Source organism: Schistocerca serialis, chromosome 2, assembly GCF_023864345.2.
Source record: "Schistocerca serialis cubense isolate TAMUIC-IGC-003099 chromosome 2, iqSchSeri2.2, whole genome shotgun sequence".
NCBI lineage: Eukaryota > Metazoa > Arthropoda > Insecta > Orthoptera > Acrididae > Schistocerca > Schistocerca serialis.
In genome coordinates, this window is record NC_064639.1 from 802681116 (window position 1) to 802698787 (window position 17672).

General features: G+C 40.8%; 1 protein-coding gene across 3 annotated transcripts in view; it reads right to left on the minus strand.

Annotated features, from left to right (window-relative positions):
* Window positions 1–11044: 11044 nt before the first annotated feature.
* The window catches only part of LOC126458048 (Golgi-specific brefeldin A-resistance guanine nucleotide exchange factor 1), a 317427-nt gene continuing 310799 nt past the window's right edge, over window positions 11045–17672 (minus strand). For all 3 annotated transcript variants that reach the window (XM_050094843.1, XM_050094842.1, XM_050094841.1), the window contains exon 34: window positions 11045–11822. The gene's annotated coding sequence lies outside the window, so the exon portion shown is untranslated. The remainder of the gene's footprint in view (window positions 11823–17672) is intronic.

Here is a 17672-nt window from a genome sequence, read left to right on the forward strand (position 1 = left end):
GGTGGACACTCTTCACAAAAGAATTCAACAAATAGTCTAAAACTGAAAGGGAAGTTGGGCAGAATCGGCTATTGCATTGTTAACATGCTCATCCCACGCTATGTCTTTGTGTCAACTTTTTCAACTGTTTACTTGTCTGCACTGCAGAACTAGTAGGAATGGCTTCATCCATCAGCAGGTCATTTTTACTATGGCTTCATCCGTGAACAGGTCATTTTTACTTCAGAACTCCTTGCATGCAGGGAAGTACACCAATTAATGGAAGTAAGGCATGTTATGTTTATACAAAGATGTGAAACAAATGCTGTCAAAACAGTATGGCGGTATAGGGATGTCTATCCTGATTGTCACTGTCCATACACTAGGCACGTGAACAAATTATTAGGTCTCTAGTACGAACAGGTTCCTTCAATGCTGAAACAGAGAATGAGGACAAGGACTGCAACTGACAGAACACAGGAAGCAGCTGTTCTGGCTACGATGCTTATCAGTCCATATGGTGGCATGTGAAGGATTGCCAAGAAATGTAGGATAAGCCAGACAAGTGTCATTCGCCTCTTGCACCGATCTCATGATTTTGAACATTGTACACAATTTGGTCGCTTTGCTCTGCAGCACTTGAAAAAGGTTTAATTTATTTTAAATGTGTTCTGTTTAATCACAATTTCGAATGGAACCTGTAGACACATTTCATCAAAAGTAGACATTTTATGCTTGAGAAGCATTTAGGCATCTCCAGGCAAAGACACATCAGTTTTTCCCCCTAATCTAAGAAAGTTGATGCTGCAGTTTATTTTTTTCCATGAACAAGGCTGTTTATGATTATGAAGGTTGATTGACCAACATTTCAGTTTCAGCTTTCACAAGTAAGCAGCAATGGGAAGGTTTAAAAGGAAAATTTCCTGAAGAAACTGTATTTGTTTCCAGAAAAAACCTGTAAATGTACACACATTTAAATAGTTTTCCTAAACCCCATCATATAAGAGGCAGTCAAATAAAAACAAGGCAGATGGAAGAAAGCAAAAGCAAGTAAACAGTTTATTATTTGAAATGTAATCCCCATAACTGTTAACACATTTGTCCTACTGTGAAACAAGATGGTCAATACTCTTCGTAGAAAAGTGTTTGTCGTTGTCTATGTAACTATGATCGCAACCATGCATGCACCTCTTTGTCTGAAGCAAACTGACAGCCACCAATGTCTTTCTTCAGGGCTCCAAAAATATGGAAATCATATGGGGGAGATTGCGATTGTAGTGAGGATATGTAAGGGCTTCCCAGCGAAACTTCTGCTGCATAGTCTAAACCACCTTGGTAACATGTATGTGGGCAGGCACTACCCTAAAACATAATGATACCATCCGCCAACATTCCTGAGCATTTGAACTTCAATTTTTGCAAAGTGTCCATGTAATGCTGTGAGTTAATTGTGGTGGTGTGCATCAGAAAGTCAATGAGCAGTGGGCCCTTGTAGTCAAAGAAAAAGATAATAGTTTCCCCAGAGCAGAAATGCCTGCCATTTCAACTATGTAGCAGAAGTAAGCCCCAACACATCCTCCATACAGTCCTGATCTCTTTCCACGTGATTTACACATTTTTGGAACCATGAGGAAAGACATCTGTGGCCCTTGACTTGCTTTGAAGAGGTACACATCTGGGTACAATCACCATTCCACAGGCAACTGCAAACTTTTTCCCTTGAAGACTCTGATCGGTTTGCTTCACAATGGAATATGTATAGTAACAGTTGTGGTCATTACTTTTGAAATGATAAACAATGTACTTATTTTTTCCATTTGTCCCGTTTTAATTTTACAGCCCCTTATACAAAAACCATTGTTGACACTGCATACATGTTGTATAAGAAATGGGGTTTTATCTTAGCAGCACAGGCTTGTCTTGCTCCACATAATGAAAGAACCTGGCACAATAGCTCTGCTTAGGACTGTTTACATTGCAATAGCCAACTTTGGGCATACTGCTTTACACCATTTTAGTACATTTCTCAGATACTTTTGCAAAAGGTTTCAGTGTCAACATTAATAAGGGTTATGTCACTGTAATTGTCTTTCCAAGCACTGCTGAATGAAGTTACAAAAAGCCAAAGATGATGTGACTTACCAAATGAAAGTGCTGGCAGGTCGACAGACACACAAACAAACACAAACATACACACAAAATTCAAACTTTCGCAACAAACTGTTGCCTCATCAGGAAAGAGGGAAGGAGAGGGAAAGACGAAAGGATGTGGGTTTTAAGGGAGAGGGTAAGGAGTCATTCCAATCCCGGGAGCGGAAAGACTTACCTTAGGGGGAAAAAAGGACGGGTATACACTCGCGCACACACACACATATCCATCCACACATATACAGGCACAAGCAGACATATACAGAGGCAAAGAGTTTGGGCAGAGATGTCAGTCGAGGCGGAAGTGCAGAGGCAAAGTTGTTGTTGAACGACAGGTGAGGTATGAGTGGCGGCAACTTGAAATTAGCGGAGATTGAGGCCTGGTGGGTAACGGGAAGAGAGGATATATTGAAGAGCAAGTTCCCATCTCCGGAGTTCGGATAGGTTGGTGTTAGTGGGAAGTATCCAGATAACCCGGACGGTGTAACACTGCGCCAAGATGTGCTGGCCGTGCACCAAGGCATGTTTAGCCACAGGGTGATCCTCATTACCAACAAACACTGTCTGCCTGTGTCCATTCATGCGAATGGACAGTTTGTTGCTGGTCATTCCCACATAGAATGCAACACAATGTAGGCAGGTCAGTTGGTAGATCACGTGGGTGCTTTCACACGTGGCTCTGCCTTTGATCGTGTACACCTTCCGGGTTACAGGACTGGAGTAGGTGGTGGTGGTAGGGTGCATGGGACAGGTTTTACACCGGGGGCGGTTACAAGGGTAGGAGCCAGAGGGTAGGGAAGGTGGTTTGGGGATTTCATAGGGATGAACTAAGAGGTTACGAAGGTTAGGTGGACGGCGGAAAGACACTCTTGGTGGAGTGGGGAGGATTTCATGAAGGATGGATCTCATTTCAGGGCAGGATTTGAGGAAGTCGTATCCCTGCTGGAGAGCCACATTCAGAATCTGATCCAGTCCCGGAAAGTATCCTGTCACAAGTGGGGCACTTTTGTGGTTCTTCTGTGGGAGATTCTGGGTTTGAGAGGATGTGGAAGTGGCTCTGGTTATTTGCTTCTGTACCAGGTCGGGAGGGTAGTTGCGAGATGCGAAAGCTGTTGTCAGGTTGTTGGTGTAATGCTTCAGGGATTCCGGACTGGGGCAGATTCGTTTGCCACGAAGACCTAGGCTGTAGGGAAGGGACCGTTTGATGTGGAATGGGTGGCGGCTGTGGTAATGGAGGTACTGTTGCTTGTTGGTGGGTTTGATGTGGACGGACGTGTGAAGCTGGCCATTGGACAGGTGGAGGTCAACATCAAGGAAAGTGGCATGGGATTTGGAGTAGGACCAGGTGAATCTGATGGAACCAAAGGAGTTGAGGTTGGAGAGGAAATTCTGGAGTTATTCTTCACTGTGAGTTCAGATCATGAAGATGTCATCAATAACTCTGTACCAAACTTTGGGTTAGCAGGCCTGGGTAACCAAGAAGGCTTCCTCTAAGCGATCCATGAATAGGTTGGCGTACGAAGGGGCCACCATGGTACCCATTGCTGTTCCCTTTAATTGTTGGTATGTCTGGTCTTCCAGATGGAAACATTCCACGAGGGAAAAATATATCTAAAAACAAAGATGATGTGACTTACCAAACGAAAGCGCTGGCACGTCAATAGACACACAAACAAACAGAAACATACATACAAAATTCTAGCTTTCGCAACCAACGGTTGCTTCGTCAGGAAAGAGGGAAGGAGAGGGAAAGACGAAAGGATTTGGGTTTTAAGGGAGAGGGTAAGGAGTCATTCCAATCCCGGGAGCGGAAAGACTTACCTTAGGGGGAAAAAAGGACGGGTATACACTCGCGCACACACACACATATCCATCTACACATATACAGGCACAAGCAGATATATACAGAGGCAAAGAGTTTGGGCAGAGATGTCAGTCGAGGCGGAAGTGCAGAGGCAAAGATTTTGTTGAATGACAGGTGAGGTATGAGTGGCGGCAACTTGAAATTAGCGGAGATTGAGGCCTGGTGGATAATGGGAAGAGAGGATATATTGAAGAGCAAGTTCCCATCTCCGGAGTTTACCCAATCCGTTACCCCCGGAAACCATCCTTGTAACCATTGATGCCACTTCCTTATACACAAATATCCCGCACGTCCAGGGCCTCGCTGCGATGGAGCACTTCCTTTCACGCCGATCACCTGCCACCCTACCTAAAACCTCTTTCCTCATTACCGTAGCCAGCTTCATCCTGACCCACAACTTCTTCACTTTTGAAGGCCAGACATACCAACAATTAAAGGGAGCAGCCATGGGTACCAGGATGGCCCCCTCGTACGCCAACCTATTCCTGGGTCGCTTAGACGAAGCCTTCTTGGTTACCCAGGCCTGCCAACCCTAAGTTTGGTACAGATTTATTGATGACATTTTCATGATCTGGACTCACAGTAAAGAAGAACTCCAGAATTTCCTCTCCAACCTCAACTCCTTTGGTTCCATCAGATTCACCTGGTCCTACTCCAAATCCCATGCCACTTTCCTTGACGTTGACCACCACCTGTCCAATGGCCAGCTTCACACGTCCGTCCACATCAAACCCACCAACAAGCAACAGTACCTCCATTATTACAGCTGCCAACCATTCCACATCAAACGGTCCCTTCCCTACAGCCTAGGTCTTCATGGCAAACGAATCTGCCCCAGTCCTGAATCCCTGAACCATTACACCAACAACCTGACAACAGCTTTCGCATCCCGCAACTACCCTCCCGACCTGGTACAGAAGCAAATAACCAGAGCCACTTCCTCATCCTCTCAAACCCAGGACCTCCCACAGAAGAACCACAAAAGTGCCCCACTTGTGACAGGATACTTTCTGAGACTGGATCAGACTCTGAATGTGGTTCTCCAGCAGGGATACGACTTCCTCAAATCCTGCCCTGAAATGAGATCCATCCTTCATGAAATCCTCCCCACTCCACCAAGAGTGTCTTTCCGCCGTCCACCTAACCTTCGTAACCTTTTAGTTCATCCCTATGAAATCCCCAAACCACCTTCCCTACCCTCTGGCTCCTACCCTTGTAACCGCCCCCGGTGTAAAACCTGTCCCTGCACCCTCCCACCACCACCTACTCCAGTCCTGTAACCCGGAAGGTGTACACGATCAAAGGCAGAGCCACGTGTGAAAGCACCCACGTGATCTACCAACTGACCTGCCTACACTGTGACGCATTCTATGTGGGAATGACCAGCAACAAACTGTCTATTCACATGAATGGACACAGGCAGACAGTGTTTGTTGGTAATGAGGATCACCCTGTGGCTAAACATGCCTTGGTGCACGGCCAGCACATCTTGGCACAGTGTTACACCGTCCGGGTTATCTGGATACTTTCCACTAACACCAACCTATCCGAACTCCGGAGATGGGAACTTGCTCTTCAATATATCCTCTCTTCCCATTACCCACCAGGCCTCAATCTCCGCTAATTTCAAGTTGCCGCCACTCATACCTCACCTGTCATTCAACAACATCTTTGCCTCTGCACTTCCGCCTCGACTGACATCTCTGCCCAAACTCTTTGCCTTTGTATATGTCTGCTTGTGTCTGTATATGTGTGGATGGATATGTGTGTGTGCGCGCGTGAGTGTATACCCGTCCTTTTTTCCCCCCCCTAAGGTAAGTCTTTCCGCTCCCGGGATTGGAATGACTCCTTACCCTCTCCCTTAAAACCCAAATCCTTTCGTCCTTCCCTCTTTCCTGACGAAGCAACCGTTGGTTGCCAAAGCTAGAATTTTGTGTGTCTATCGACGTGCCAGCGCTTTCGTTTGGTAAGTCACATCATCTTTGTTTTTATATATATATATATATATATATATATATATATATATATAAAATCTGAACAAAAACATTACATACCTCTCAGCATATAATCAGTTGTGGAAAATCTTGTTTAGATATCCAGAAGTATTCATAAAATAAAAAGTGTTGCATCCTCTATGATTCACCTGACAACTGGGAGTCATCAAAATAAAGATGTTGGAAAACATAATAAACTGGGATGGAGGTTACAATTAAAAAAGGTTTTGGAGTCTAGCATTAAATTTAGTAATGCCTCACTGGCTATCATACTTACCACAGCTAGGAAACGATGTGAAAAGGTGTGTTTCATGGAACAATAGTGTGGGCTATGTAAAACAAAAGAGTATCAAAGGATGTTGGTGGTGTCCAGGGTCAAACTCAGCCATCCACAGCAGTGCAAAACCATCAATGGACCACCTATGATCAGAGTTCAGGCAGCAAGTACAAATAACTGCACAACTTACAGCACATTAAGAAGGCAGTTGTATCACTTATTGAAATGTTGTTCATAAAATCAAAAACAACTACTCAACTGAACATGTGAATGCGCACCATTAAAGCTTAAAACATCATCTGAATTGGCCTGACACAGCTACTGTGTTTCCATTGCTGCCTTGTTTTCGCAGGCTTTTGGAAAGTGTGCAAGTAGTCATGGAACCCAGTGGGTGGCAACAATTTTCATGTTCAAAATGTTATGCAAGATGTTGAAAACGAAACCATGACAGAGTTTCACTTTTTCCACTATTGCATAGCTTTTAATATACCAGTCTTCAACCACCAGGGTCTTCATTTTTCTTGTGATTCCCTGTTCTTTGTTCTTATTTGACCACATTAGAAGTGTCTCCACCACCTAACCACTGTGTCATACTGTAGAACATTGTTACTTCACACTTCAACCAACTCATCAAGCATTGTTTCCCTCCAAATGCAGAAAAAGGGTTACCATGATATTACGCTTTACCAACGGGGTGTGAGGCCCCCCCCCCATTTTCCTCCTCTAGTGGTGTGCAATGGCACTGATGCCAGGCTCTCAGTATGTACAAGGACTGCAAACAAAACAAAAAAAATAACTACCGAAAAACGGGGTGAATAGGATCAATTTTCATGTTCAAAGATGTGTATCTCCTCAACCAATTGATGTAAAGCGATGAAACAAAAGATATTTTGTGTGTCTTCATCTGTAGTTTTGAATCCAATATATGGCTCCCTCTTTATTGTTTATGATGAATTTTAATAATTTTTTAAATGCTTTGATCCTATTGTTCTGAAGGTCAGGGTGAATACTATCAGTCATAGTATTTTCCCAAATTATTCCATTAAGACACTTGTTTTATGATTAGGATCACTGGCTTATTTTTTAAGTAAAAGATGATTGTGAAATAGAAAAAAGAACTATATGTATGATTATAATTATTTTATTGAAAAAAAGAAATACATTTAGGTAGAAAACTTTAAATAATGCTACAACTTATTCTAAAAATATGGGATCCACAAAAAAGGTGCGTTGACTCCTTTGAATGTTAGCAACTTTTATCTTTCCCTCCACTTGCATTGGTGTCACCTCACATATATCATCCACGTCCGGGAAAACAAAGAGTGTTCTTTTTCCCAACCCTTTTTCGAAGGCACTTAACAGTCATTGCTGCCTCAGTTCAGTGACAACTGTGCCTACGAACATCCTGTGTCCCTTTTTTGTGTCAAATCTAACAATGAAAGTCACCAGGCTGATGCTCTTAAGGCAAAACGACTTCAGATCCACTGACTGCGCCTGTGCCCTCACCTGGGTTCTCACGTTCATTGGTGGGGAGAGTTGGTGAGTCATTATCTCCAGAAACAGTGTCACTTTTGTCTGAGGTGTCACACTTTTCATCATCAAGGAAATTATATACCGACACACTTTTCCCATTCTGCACTGGAACCCTGGTTCGCCGTTGTCTCACAGGCCTTTCATCGTTCCCTCGAAATTCTCGGAGCAATTCTATGAGAGCTCCATCAACATCCTGTGGATTTGCGGGTCCATCGTCTTCAACACCAGGAACTCTGCTAATTACTCTCTTGGGACTGAATGGCAGAATCCCACATTTCTCGAAACCAGCCTGGATTTTTCTTTCGGCATTTACTTCCAGAGCCCTCACAAGCTGGTTTAGTAATCGAGGGAACATATCCTTTGGAATGGTGGTCCCCATACGACCGGAATCCAACTTCCATTTTTGGAGAATGCTTCACCAGCTGGTCTTCAGTGGATGAAAAAATCCCACGTCAAGGGGCTGGGTGAGATGCATAGAGTTTTTGGGAAGAAAAATCATTCTTACACCATTCTCTTCACAAGCCTTGACTGAAGCCACCGAAAGATGAGTCGAAAGGTTGTCGCCGATTAAAATGTTGGGGTCTTTTAACTTCCTATAGTAAGGCAAAATGATTGTGGTAATCCAGTCATCAAAACAGTGAGCATCAAACCACCCACTTTCACTTCTATTTAATGTGGTGTCTTTGGGAGCACCACCCACCCATGAAGCATACAAGTGCTTTGAGCAATAAACAACATACAAAGGCAGCAGTTTCCATTTGCTGCAGCAGCAAACATAATTGATGTTGCTGCGTTGGAGGTATTCATGACTCTTTCAGGATATTTTGATTCTCTTTTCGTAATCACTTTTGTATGTCCTGGATCATCTGCTAAGTTTGTTTCATTGAAATTCACAATATTACTTGGGGGATCATCTTTAATTTCCTTCTCTAAATTATCAAAATAGTCCCGCAGGGCAGCTCTCAACACAGAAGCACATGCTCTTTTTATGTTCTGTGCCTTTTCAAAAAGCTAACAGTGAATTCGTGACCAGGTAAATTATTTTTGAATTTTCTAACAACTTTACCTCTCCGGTCCAAGTATTCTTCGACAAACAATCGCAGAGTCAACCGGTCAAAGGGATAGCCCCACTCAGCACAAATAGTGAGCCTGTCCACAATCAACGCCTCTTCATCTGCAGAGCGTGAAGTTTGTCCCCCTTGGGGGCGCACATTCTTATTCCTCAAATGTCGGTGGAGAACTGTGTATGGAATGCTGAAATTTCTGGCATCTTGCCTAATGCTGCTCCCTCCTTTAACAGCAACAATGGCTTGGGCCAATTCATCCTTGGTTCTCTTTGTGTAGGATTTCCCAAGAGGATCAGGAATGTAATTTATGGGCATTTTAATCAGTCTGGAAATTAAATAGAATGAAACATTCAAAACACAAGCAGGTAGTATCCCATAATCAAATGTAAGCCTGATAATAGTGTTATTTTATACTGATCCTATTCACCCCCCCCCCCTTTTTTAACAAAGGGTGAGTGTGTTCATTCTAGTGAAATAAAATGAAATGAAGAAATACATTTAATACTTACCAAAAACAAAGGAGGACCTGAATTTGGAACACAATTCTTCATAGAAGCACTGATTTTGACGATACACAACTCCCAACCACACACCACTGTATACCAAGTTTACGGAACACACATAAATAATGGGAATCCCCGTCCACATGTTTACAGTGCTCTAGAAGCCAGGGTAGCACTATTGAAACACAAAATGTCCGTGAATGTGTTCTGCAAGAGCAATACTTCCAATTGATGCACTGGTTTCCATATTTTATTGCAATCCTGTGTAGTTTCTATTGTTTTAAAGTTTTTCCGCCAGAATTGATCCTATTCACCCCTATGTTCGCATTCACCCCATTTTATGGTATGTGACTTTTTTTTATCTCTACCCCCTGCAGAAGTATGAATACTACCCAGGACATTCAGGGATGCCCAACAAGACAGAGAAAAAAGATAAAGTTAAGGCAAATGGTAGTTGGTAGGTTTTGACCAAGAAGTTACTTCTGCTCTTTAACAGTCACGAAAGGGGAAAATCAGAACTAGTATTTAAGTCCCAGTGTAGTGAATACAAAGTTGTTAGAATTTTTAATCCATATGCAGGCCTTGTCAATGTTACAGTTGATTTAGGCTTTCTGTTCACAGTTTGATAAAGAAAATCATGTAATGATTATTGGAGGGGGAAGAAAGAGGATAACAATATTGACTATAGTGTTTCAGAAATCACTCAAGGATGAGGAGATCACACGTGTGTGACAGATGCATCACTTCTCTGCAGCACCACACGTGGCATGGTCTACTTCTGAATGCTTCAAGTAAGAGGTTGCATGCACAACTCATTTAATCCCCGTGATGTCCATGGGTGTAAAAGCTACTGAGATAGCAATCATCTTGTACCACTGGTTGAAGAAAAACTTCAGCTGAACACTCCAGCTTCAGAAGAGGTAAACCATGCACAGAACCAATACTTAACCAGACAATATACAAAGGACTGGAATGAGCTGAACAAAGTAATGGGTGTAATTTTTGTTTAACAGCCATACAAAACACATTATTACGCAAAATCCTATTTAGTAAGCTTTTCAAAACAACAAAGAACTTTAGTCTTGAAAAATAATATCAATTTTCTACACAACATGAAATTCTGTGTTCACTTTCTGAACAGGCACAGCTGATGGAGAGAGCACATGAATGGTTTCCCTCAAGGATGTGTGTTCTTTCTCATCTTGCTTAATATGTATTCAATGACCAACCTTGTCTGTAATTGTTGTTTGAATTTTCAAAGTTTCTTGCTACGACAAGTGACAAAGAAGGCTGTAATACTGCCAGATTACAAGTCGAGAAGGGTGGGAATGAGATGTATTTAAAAAAATTTATTAATGTTTATGGCTATGAAAGTTACTGAGCAGTTAAAACAAGTAAATTTTTTTCTTGACTTTTGGAGTGTGTGTGCGAGATGTGCTTATTCCATACTGTTATTTTATTAAATTAACTATGGCAGCATACACAGAGCTCATATTGTTAGGTAAGTTATATAAGACAGAGTTAGCCCAGTTATTCTGGAATGAGTCTGTCAACTGTTGCCAGTTTGTGTTACGGTGTCTGGCTTAAATTTTGCACATTCGGTGGAACATAAAAGCCATGAACTGACATACGGGACATGACAAAGAAATCTATTGCTTTGAAATCAACAAAACAGAACAGAACATTTTTAAACTTATTTTAATTCTTTTTTGGTGTGTTTCTACATTGTTGGAAATTTAAAATTACTCATTATTAAAAATTATATCAAGAAAATGATGCTCATATTGTCAACATTTGATTTACTCTTATTTGAAAGTTTCATTTGATTCTTGTAAGTATATAAGAGTTCTTTGGTGATAGAAGTAAACAATGGATATTTGAGCCACAGATAGGAACAACAAAGAAAGTGTCACAAACAAGCTTTCGGCCAACAAGGTCTTTGTTGTGCCTATCTGCAAATCAGTATCTCCGCTATATGGTGGGTGGCAACTTTCCTTTTCATAATATTGTTATATTCCATCCCGGACTTTCCATTGTTTTATTCAATGGATTTTTGATATTCACCTTACAAGAATGCCACAAAAAATATTGCACATAGAATTTACTACTGAGGATAAATATTTTATTCATGCCATTTACAACAGAATTTTATAAGTCTACATTATATACACATTGCAACAATAACATAGAAAAATCTTTCTGAAAATAGCGTTGAAGGATAAAAAACACTGATTCAACAATAAGAACACTTTCTGCAGAGTAGGAGTCACATTATTTACTGAAAAACAACTGTTTAGGATTTGTACTGTGATAAAAATTAATAAGACAATGATGTGGACTATTTGCATTGTCACCTTTGCTATGCTGTTTATCTGTGTACATTCAATTATTCTTGCGGCCTGGCCTCAATGGAATCTCCATAAACACTTGCTCCAAGATACAAAGTAGTGAATATACCTGAAATCCAATAGAAATATTCAACATTAAATGGCAGAATAGTTCAACTTGACAGTAGATGCAACTTAAGTGGAAGCTGACATTCTACAAACTTCTGCACACAGCCAGTTTGCAGTAAAGGTAATATGCAGCAGATTTCTTTCATCATGCACTAGAAAAATAAACAAGGTTTGTTTCTCTCTCCCTCTCTCTCCCTCTCTCTCTCTCTCTCTCTCTCTCTCAATTTTTTCCTGTAAAATAAATCTACTTAAAAAGTGGATCATCTCAGTTTCTTTGTTATCTGCCAGTTATTAATCTACACACTCTTCTGTTAGTTACTAATTCCAGTCCTCAGTTTGCTTTACTTATTATTGACATATGTAAATTCTGTCCCTTTTTACAAAATGTGGGATATGTTCACAATTTGATACCTATGAGCTGATCTGGGTGGTGGGGAGGGGCAAAGATGGAAGTCGAATTATCTGTATTGGGGGAGGGGGGGAGACAGGGTGGGAAGGGGAAGGGAGGGGGAGAGGGGGAGGGAGAGAGAGAGAGAGAGAGAGAGAGAGAGAGAGAGAGAGAGAGAGAGAGAGAGAGCCTATTTACAGTATACCCCATGTTCAGTTATTATTGTAATTTAGTCTCACCGGCTACTGCACAAGAGAAATGAACATCTTTGGTCACTGTTGAAGATTTCTACATTCTACAGTGGAAAAATACTGAAACTGGTAATGCTAGCTGGAAAAGGGACAACAATGTGAATGACTACGACAACCCCGGCATGATCAACAAGTACATTCTGAAACAAAAATTCCACTTGTGTTTGGATTACTCCAATTTCAACTCCATCTACACTACCTGCTGACCCCCCATCCCCTCACCTTCTGCCCCTACCCTCCATTCATTAAATTGTGAAACCATGTTTGTTAACAAACTTTTGAGCCATCAAAGAATAGATACCATTGTGATTGCTACAGCTTTGCTTGTGCAATTGATGCAAGTAAAATTTCCGTGTCCAGTTTCACTTTTCAGTCAAAATTTCAGTTACTGCCTGAATCAGTACACATATGTTTATCTTCTTTTGTGATTTAAACACTGTGTGACCTATAAATAACTAGTTAAAACTGTGTACTGAGTGTGGACTCCTGTTTTTTGGAAACAATGTACTATTAATTGTACTATCCAGGCATGTCCAAGTTTCAACTTGCCACAGGCTACTAGTCAGTTTTTTTCAAACACTACAGAGGTTTTCAACAATGTTGTGACATTAGTGCCTGGAGGAGACTAGATATTGAGGTGTGTTCAGCCTCTTGTTTTAACTAGTCCTGTTAACACTGTATACGTTCTGCAAGAACACATTACTTAAATATACAATATTTTGTAATATGTAGCATGGCAAGATCTCTGTGAAGTTTTGACTGTAACACCATACAAAGCATACTATCCTTATTTGAGTTTTTGTATATTATTCTGTACAAATGCCACAACAGTTCCTAACTCATTCTTACACAGTATATTTGTTACTATTATTATTTATCTTTTAATTTCTTCATTCTGAAATTTTGTACTTGCATGTTTTATCATTCTGTTTACTTTTCTTTCAATATGCCCAGTGATTGGAAGAAAGCTCACATGTCTACGAGGAGGATAGCAGAATAAAACTACTGCCCACAACATCTGACATCCTCCTGTTGTAATATCTAAGTACATATTCTGAGCCCAAGCACAATGAAATACCTGAAACAGAATGATCTCCACGCCACCTGTAATCAATTCTGGAAACAGCACTCACAAGAAACCCAACTGCCCCTTTTCTTGAATGACATCTTGAAAGCCATGGAACATCTCAGTTAAGAGGATGCAATGTCTTTTTGTCTTTAAGAAATCAGTGGATCTGGTATAATGTCAAAGCTTGTTAAGGAAAGTACAGATATATGGGTAGGGACAGTAAAAAATCTTTTTATTTTTCAGTGGTTTGTCATACTGAGTATAACTTACAGCCAATTTTTGTCTTACTTTCTTGTAAATTTTGGTATTTGTTTCTGACAACTTATTTTTGAAGTACAATATGTTCTTTAGTTTTCTCTCGTTTCATTATTTTAAATTGCTTCGTTGAAAATAAAAATATATCTATCAAGTATGTCACATTTATTGCCACCAGTCTCATACTCATTTACGTCATCACAAAAAAGGAAGTGTTATTTATGTAAAACCTAGTAATATAATCAATTACAGAAAATAATAACTCTGTGGCCATGCATCTGAAAGTTTTTCAAAAGAAAGCTTTACTGTAACTTCAAAATTTTTGGAGGCATTAGTCCACCGAGCCTGCAACACTTCACAGTATCGTTCTTTTCTATTTTGTGAATGATGTTTTCCATAAGAAGCAATCATACTACTCATGCAGCTTGGTATATATCCTCATATGTGACAACAGTGATGTCTGTGTGTCACCACGTATTCTGTGCTATCAGTGTCTGATACAAACAAACTGAGTAGAAACATTCTGATCTGTGTTTTCTCAATATTAAGTCCCCCATTTCAGTGTTTTCGTATTTATACTATGTACTAAGGAAATACATAGTTTAATTGATGCACTGCATTAAAGACCTCTCAAAAACATGTTATTCTGGCATGATTTGATCTCAGGAATGGTGTCACAAACTTTTACCAGAATGGGTTTCAACAAAAGGAGGCTATTTTCATTTGATATCGCATCTCACGCTATAGTTCTTTATGCAGGAAATGAACTGTCCTGTTAAGATTAGACGGGAATTTCAGCCTTGAGAAATGTTCAACGACTACTAGTCACCAATATCAGGAAACTGCTTCCCCCATATTTACATTTTTTTTTAAACACAGAAACAAGGAAAACTGCTGATTTTGCATTATTGTTTATACAAAATTTTTCTGTCCCTATTTATGGGTATCAAAGAAATTTGTGACTGGATTGTTTATTCTTTGGCAGGAAGAATGAAGTATGTTATCTTTGGTGGTGAGTCACTGGCAGATGTAGAAGCAACTTCAGACTTGTCGCAGTGGCTTACGTTAGGACCCATGTTGTTCATCTATATTAGTACATATAGAGAGAAAACATTATTAGTAAGAATCCCGACAAGCTCTCGACTGATTTACTTCCAATTTTGGCACATTACTCCCATAAACATTGAGAAGGGCATACGTTATAAATTTTTTGCAAACAACAATGTATAGACTAAAAGAAAGAAAATGTGCTGTGCTATGAAAATGTATGGTTTTGTTTCTTTTCTCACAGGCAGTTTCAACTACAACGGCATGGCATTTCAACTATTAGACAAAATTTTTCTCCCATATATACTGTTCACCTGTACATACCTTTTAACTAAAAATTATGAACACAAGAATATGCTGTCTGGTTTTCTTCCTCACAGTAAGTCAATTATTATCCGCAATTTAGTTATATTTTTGTTTATTTTGGTAGTACTGTCATTTTAGGTTGATGATGCATGCTATGATTATTTGTTGTTATATCTTTGCAATTTTCAAGCCGCTAGTTTAGTTTCATTATCACTGCCATGCTTTTAATCATGGCTGCTCCACTGTCTATTTGCACCAAAGAAGAGCAACGTTCAGTGATCCGTTCGTTGTGGTCGGAAGGTGTATCAGTGCCAAAATTCATCGAAGACTTTCGGTACAGTACGGCAATAGTGTTTTACCACAACGGAGTGTCTACAAATGGACTGAAAAATTCTGAAATGGCCGCACAAGTTTTATGCATGACCGTTTACTGCCACAAATGACGAAACAACTGAGAGTTCACGTGAAATGATTCTCTTCGACAGACGATTAACTGTTGACGAAATGGCACATTGTCAGCAAATTAGTCCCGGTTCTGCCTATGAAATCATTCACAACAGACTTAGGTTTCACGAAGTTTGTGCAAGATGGGTCCCATAACAACTCTCACAGTTGCATAAACAAACGTGCTTGGACATCTTTAAAAAAACATACGGATCACTATGGTAACAAAGGGGACAACTTCTTAGATAGGATCATTACTGGTGACGAAACATGGATCCATCATTACAAGCCGGAGAGCAATCGGCAGAGAATGGAATGGAATCATCCAAATTTGCCATGCAAGAAAAAGCTCAAGACACAACCGTCCGCAAGAAAACTGACACTTACGGTTTTTTGGGATGCACAAGGTCCAGTACTGGAACATTATGGGGAAAGGGGCACAACAATAAACAGTGTACATTACAGCGAGATGCTAACTGCCAGGGTAAAGCCAACAATTCGAAGCAAATGCCGAAGATTGCTGTCAAAAGTAGTAGTTTTGTTGCACAACAATGCCCATCTGCATACTGCTGCCCTCACTGTTGAAACGCTCCAGAAACTCAAATTTGAAGGACTGGATCATCCTCCATATAGTCCCGATTTTGCCCCTTCGGACTATCGCTTGTTTGGTCCACTCAAACAGGCATTAAGGGGCTGTTGATATTAGTGATGGGGAGCTCGTGAATGAGTCATTCAAATGAACGCTTGACTCCAGTGAAGTGTGAACTAACCACTCAGTTTCAATGAACTGGTACTTCAAACTCCTCACAGATAGCACACTCCACACTTTTTTCTAGTTCACTCACTCTCTTCCCCTCTCCCTCTCCCTCTCCCACTACATCGGCGCTACGTCACTCATCCTCCCTTCACTTCAGTCCTCCCTCTACCGCCTGTCGATGAATCGCACGGTGTTTGTGGGGAACGATAGGGTTAGGAGGGGTAGAGGCGATGAGGAGTGAGGGGAAGGTAGCGTCAGCTGCTTTCTGCAGTGCTGACATCATTACCTGTGACTATTTGTGCAGTTAAACTTCACATCTACGGGTAGCCTACCGTTGGCAGCGCTTGCAGACAGATGAATATTAAAGATACAAACGAAGAGGTTGGCTGTGTGAACACGCACAGCCAACATGAAAATGAGGTTGGCAGCCCTGCAGCCAAGCGACTAGCGCGAGGTTTGGTGTTCTCGTAAAGATAAGTTATTTTAGATTATAAAACACATAGATTAGTACTGATTACGTGGTAAATAAGTGTATTAGTGTGCCGTTTAAGTGTACCATTAAAGGTTTCATTTCTCATTACGTAATATAGCAGAAAACGCGAAAAGACCGTACAGTCGTATTTTCTGTTTACGTTCTGCTGCAGCAAATCTATAGAATTTCATTTAGTTGTTCCTTGCTCTCTCTCCAGCAATTTAACTTAGCGTACCTCTTCATTATTTAACTAGCATTTCCGGAAAGTAGCGTAAAGTTTAATTTGTTGTTTCAGAAACTTTGCACTTTTGTTTTTGTTTACACACAGTTGCGTATAGGCCAAATTTGTGTAACCATATTTTCGTGTTTATCTGTAATTTAACTGACTTATTCTTAATAAATTATTACGTTTATCATGAGTGAAAAGTGCTTGACTTGCCGTAGAATTGTTAGGTCGGGGCTTTGGTGTGATGGGTGCTGTAGTTTTTTCCATGTGGGTGACTGTAGTGGCGTGGGAATAGGGGAAGTAAATGAGACTCATCAGTGGTTTTGTAGGATTTGTAGTAGAGATAGGAAGATACTGGAACAGGAGGGGAAAATTGCTGCCCTTCAGGCTGAGTTAGACAAGGCCAGGGGAGATCTTGACAGGTTAAGGAGGGAGAAGGGCAAAGAGAGGTGGGAAGTGGCAACAGGCAACAGGAGGAACAGGCCTAGAACTTTGTCTGACAGCTTTATGGTGAATGTGGAAAATAGATTTGACCTGTTGCTTCAGTTAGAAGCTGGTGAGCCTCAAGCAGTTACAGGTGTAGACAGGGCACAACAAACTTTCAGCAGCAAATTGAAAAGTAAGAATGTAGGGAAA